We start from the raw sequence: 6,092 nt of genomic DNA on the forward strand, positions 1-6,092 counted from the left end.
AGAACACTCATATTCTATCAGTGTTAGATGATTGTTTGATGATTTATTGTCACGTTTCAGGTCCAGATGGCAAATCACGAAGGCGTATTATGGCTCAAAGTCGTTCTAGCGCAAAATTCAAAGAGTTATTGAGACAGAAATCGGCTACAGTTGTAAATAAAGACGACAGTGGTTGCGACACCAGCCCTGAAGACAACTTAGACCACACCAGCACCCAATACCCGGACAGTGACAGCCAAACAGAAGGGAACAAGCACAAGGCACAGAGCAAGCCTCGAGCACTTCATCGATCACACTCAGGTCGACCAATAGAAACAAGGACACTCAGTTTCTACCTGATGTCGGAGGAACGGGAATATCTCCCACCACACATTCCAACATGAAAACTAAACAAGCTAAAGAGGAGCAAGACAAAACTCTTGATGAGGAAACAGTGATAGAACCCAAGACACGGGCCCCAAAGAAGGCTTCGACATTGCCAACGATGACAAAACTAAACCCAGCCAAGATGAGCCTAAAACTTCTAAAGAAACTAAGAAAGTTGTAAATAAACCTAAAGCAATAGTCAAAAAGAGGCCTATGGGCATCAGAAAGACATTGAGAAGCAAAGAAAACTATTGCAACCAGGGATAAAGTAAAAATGCTATAAAGAAGACTCGTCACCGAGGCAGGAAAGCGGCTGTTAAGCTTGAACCTGATAATTCTCAAGAAAAGGAAACCGTCCCTCTGATTCCAGCCTCTGAAATCAAAAAAGAACCACTTGACGACACACCCAACTCTAGATCTTCCAGTCCAAAAACGGCTGGCAGACGGCAAAGATTAAGCTCTGATTTAGTAATGATGAAAACCATGCTAAGTGACAGTCAGGGTAGTTTGGTCTTGGGCCCCCGCACAAGCCCATACCCAATGCGCTCGGAGAGAAGCAATAGTCCTTCAATGTTTGAAGCCAAGAATCTGCGGAGTGGAAAGTCTAAGAAAGTCAAAAACAACTTATTAAATGAAGTTGTTATGAAAGAACAAAAGAAAAGACGAAGACTGCTATCAGATTCAAAGACATCAGATTTTAAATGATGCTGGGGATGAGTGTAAAAGCTTAAGAGAGGACGCCCTGTTCTCGTGATGGCAGTGAGATCTCAAAATGCTCAGATAACACAGAATCTGACATGAGTCTGAGCGAACCGCTTGAGGAGGGCGGAAAGGAGCTCAATAAAAAACTAGATAAAAGTAAGACTGACCTAGATGTAGATATTGAAAATAATGTACAGATCTCGAGTATTGAAAAAGTGCCTTCTGTTAATGATGACAAACACAGTGAACCCAAAGCCCATGCAGAGTCCAGCTGCGTTGTTAATGAGAAAAATAAAAAGAAGTTGAGCTTAAAAAGAAGTACTTCTTTAGACTCCGACAACAATAATAGTAATAGGATAAAGTTAGACAATTTTAATTCATCAGAAATAGAAAGCAAACTATTGATGAAGACTGAAAACGATACGCTTTTGGACGCCCGTAGTAGTATACTGAGTAGTATGTCCAAGACATTTAATACAAAGGAGATTACAAAGAATATAAAGAAGGCGCATAGGGGGAGAAGGGCGGCGGCGCTTGCGAGACCGGATCCTAACAAAGCCTGCATGGTTGCCACCATCTCCAATTCTGTGGAAGATAAACAAGAAACCATTGAGTCACTCTCAAAGGAAATTGATGATTTGATCAACAATCTAGATGAAAATATTGACCAGGACACCGAGACAAGCACTACAGAAAACACATCAGAACCCACACAAACTAAACATGTCTCTAAGTTTTATGGTTCAGGAAAACCATTGAGTAATTCTGATGACAATAATATTACACGAGCTCCTGATACACCTGTTAAAAATACTGAACTCTCCATTTCTGTGACAAATGAAAACACACCATCTAAAATAGATGACAGTGAGACAATTAGACTTCATTATGAAGAGGATTCTGAAGAAAAGACTGCTGAACCTACAAAACATGAAATCACATATAATTGCACTTCTGTTGCTAGTATAGATAAGTTGATGGACAGGCTCAAAGAATTCGAAGAGTTTGATAAAAGAAGACAGAGACAAGAGTCTGAATCGAAAGCTAATGACACTAAACCCATGATGGTTACAAGTGATGTTGTCCTGATACCTAAATCAGGAGCCGATATCAAACCTTTAAAAGACATACAATCTGTCAGATCCCCCCGGAGAGACCTATAGAAAAAGAAAATGTATTGAGTTGCTTTGAAAATAATTCTGCTATTTCTATACTTAAAAGAGATCAAGTCAGGAAATCTATTGATGTTGACCTCCCAAACTCTGTCACATTGATTAAGAGAAACAGTTTTAGTGCTAGAAAAGAGTCCATAAGTTCCAATCACTCTAGAGAGTCTGATGCTATAAGTATATTCGAGAAGTCTCTAGGCAAGGATGTAACTTTGACTGAAATTAGAAAATCGGTAGAAAAATCAGCCCCCGTGCAACAGGTGGAACTACACTTCGCCACGCTACACCCTAACAATCCAGGACAAAACCTCGTCCCTGGCGTAGTATTAGACTCTAATGAGATCTCCATAACTCCTCGGGTCATGACAGATAAGTCGAATATAAATGACATTAAAATAATTCCCAAACGGAAGTCCCGGGAGTCAATATCAAGAAAATCATCTGAGTCGACTAATGACGAAGACAAATTGACTATTATAGAGAAAATCAAAGCGCCATCGCATCCCAATTTGTCGCCGGCTGTTTCGATCTCGGCGACACCTGTTGCTATCAAATCTCCTGAATCCACGCCCATGGAGACTGAAGCATTGCCACCGCCACTAGAGAATATCAAACCTCTACCTCAAGATGCATCTCTGACTTCTGAAGTCTCGAAGATATGCAACATCAAACCGACTGAGGCATCTAAACCTGAACTGCCAAGTGCTGCAGAACCAATCAAAACAGAAACGGAATCATCAAGTGTAGAAAACAAAGTAGAGAATGTCGAAGAAAAAGTAGAAAAAACCACAGTTCCTGAAATTCCAGTTGAAGAACAAAAGGAGGCACAAATTGAGACTGAATTGAAATTGAAAGCCACAGTCGAGGGTGAAATCAAAGGTAAAACGACAGTCGAGAGTGAGTTCAAAGTTAAGGCGCCGGTCGAAACAGAAGTTAAAGTTAAGGGGCCGAAAACGAAATCAGCTCGAAACTCGACCGAGACGCAAGCCGGGCCGAGTAACTCAACTGTCGACGTTGCCGACAAGAAGAAACGCAAAGACTTGGTTAGGAAAATTAGTACGACTTCGCAAAAAGACGTAATCGATGAAAAGACTGAAAAGGCCCAGAATGAACCAAACTGCGCCGACCGGCTCGTAGCCAACGAGCCAGAGAAAGTTACAGAACAAGTGCCCACTGCTGAAGAAAAGCCGGTAGCGCCCGAACCAGAAAGCAAACGCGCCAAGAGTCCAAAGACCGCCCGGGAGAAAGTTGAGACACAGCCCGGTCCTAGCAATGTATTCAACGAGACGCCAGAAACTAAAAAACACAAGGAATATGTGCTGCGAACTCTTGGCCTGCTTACCCACAAGGCCGCGAAGGAGGCTAAAATCGAGAAATTGAAAGAAAAGGAGAGAATTTATGGGGGTATAATGTCAAATAAGAGTAAATCAGCCAAGGCTGGATTAGGCGACTACACTGGTACTCTGAAGACTGTAATAAAGTTGAATAGGGGGGCTGGAGACCGGGATAAAAAGAAGCAGAGGACCTCGTTGAAGATGACGTTTCAGAAGAGCAAGTACCGTTCGGGGAAGCCGACGCCAGATGTGGGCGACGCCGCGAACGAAGACGAGTACTACACGATTGAGAGGCGCGAGGTGAGTCCATATTCTTTTGCGTGTATAAAAAGTCTTTATTGATGATTATTTTGGGTAAGAATTAAGATTATGAAATTGCATTGAACAGCTGACGAAATTAATAGTTTTGATTTATAGACAATTGAGTTTGGTAGTTCTTAAATTGTGGTTTAAATTGATGTCCTAAGTATAGCAGTTATAACTTTTATAATAAACTTATTTCACATCATATATTGGAACAATGTTATGTCTCATTTATTTAGTAACTTTAAAGTAGACTAACATTTCTTTTAAGGAATAAAATAATTTTTATTTATTATGTTATTACAAACACAATATAAATCTAGTTTCTGCTAACAATTTTTGTATATTAAACTTCATTAAATGTAGTATTTCTAATATTTACTATCTTATTTTATTCAATGATAAATTTGTTGGATTTCTTTTAAATACTGAATCCATTTTCTTTTAATTTAATTCAATATGTTTTAAGCCATTTACATGAAAATAATCAACTATTTGTCAAATGTCTCCTGCAATAGGTAGAAACTGCAGTCTCCATATGCTATGTTTATGAAAATATACATTAATTGTAAATTATGCAATCAATCTTTTCTTTTTTATAGAATAAAGGCTTTTAAATTCATCTTTAAAAGGCATTTTGAATGTAACATAAAGTTAATGATAGCAATTAAAATAGTACTTGCTAATTTAATGGAAAATCTTTGCAAATACAGGAATAGAGGAATTGAAATCTAGTAATACATATTTTAGCTAAGAATATTTATCAATAATGAAAGTTAGTACACCCTGTGTCATAATAATGTATAGAGATAATAAAATATAAACAGATAATAGTTTATTTTTCAAATATATGTTTTAAGAAAACAATTAATCTTTTCTTAATATAACAATTTCACGAAATAAAATAGTGAAATTGACAACAGAGTAGTATTTACATTTATTTTTTGGTTCACTGAATAAATTAGAGGGCCTCGTAATAAATTAAACATTTGAGCCAATCTTGATGATATCATCATCATCTACTCCAAGAGATGTCAATATAAATAAGAAAGGGGTCTTGGACTTTGATATTATGACAAAGAAATCTTATTACTTGTTATATCTGATAATATACTGCATATTTTATTTAAACTAATTAGACAGTCCCCAAGAACAAAATCTCATCTGCAAAATGTATAGTTGCAATTAGAAGGTTTTAAGTTAACTGGAAATACAAATATCAATTACTCATCTCAAAATATAAATTAAATTAATATTTGATAATAATAAATAGTTTTCAAATAAGTAACTGATATTTATATTTTCACTTAACTTAAAAGTTTCATACTGCAACTAGACATTTTGCAGATGAGATTTTGTTCTTGGGTACCGTTTATTTGTGTTGTTTATTCCTAGAAATCAAAGTTAATCAAAATTGTCATTGAATATAAAACTAAAATATAACCCAGAGTATATCTTCTAGTATGGTAATAATTTAAAACTTAAGATATTGATGTGTCCAAACGACCTCTCCACACAATCTGCCAATAACTCAGATGTAATTTTAAATTCTATCAATCAGAATTCTGCTCAAACCTATTATCATTCATTCACTATGCCTAAAGACTGTAAGCCATGCAAATGTTTGACTTATGTGATCTCTGTGTTGACTTGCTAACATGTGTGTGTTGTCTACAGGGCGTGGCAGGCGCAGCGACAGACGGTGGGCACAGAAAGTCACATTACAGTAATCGTCTTAACAACCATGGTGTGTGGACACTTTAACTCGACCGCGATCACACGCCGAGTGCAAACATACATACAAATATCATCTTAGTAGTACAGTCTCAGTTCATACAGTCTTAGTAATTATTGTAGTATATCCTTTTGTCGTGTTGACATATTGGAATTAAAAAGCTTAACTATTATTTGTGAAATGTGAAGCCAACTTTAGAGGAGAATAGTAAGGATTCCTTTACTAAAACAAATTGGCATTACTCATACACCCAATTAGTTTGAAATTAATTTATTTAAAACTAATGCTGACTGGCATAATGGTGCTTAAATTCTGAAGAGTTAGAGTTTTTACTTATTTAAACAATCAATATATTGCATTATGCTTTAGCAGTCTTCAGTATTTTAAATAAGAATTAATTTTTGTCTAAATTAACATTTCAGAGGATGCCAAAAATATAATGTTAATTTTGTAGATATAGCCAAAACCAACTCCTAAATAAAT

General features: G+C 36.7%; 1 pseudogene; it reads left to right on the forward strand.

Annotated features, from left to right (window-relative positions):
• The first annotated feature begins 275 nt into the window (after window positions 1-275).
• On the forward strand, window positions 276-5,686 carry LOC119192016 (annotated as a pseudogene).
• The last annotated feature ends 406 nt before the right edge of the window (window positions 5,687-6,092 follow it).

This window comes from Manduca sexta, unplaced genomic scaffold (assembly GCF_014839805.1).
Source record: "Manduca sexta isolate Smith_Timp_Sample1 unplaced genomic scaffold, JHU_Msex_v1.0 HiC_scaffold_2248, whole genome shotgun sequence".
Taxonomy (NCBI): Eukaryota; Metazoa; Arthropoda; class Insecta; order Lepidoptera; family Sphingidae; genus Manduca; species Manduca sexta.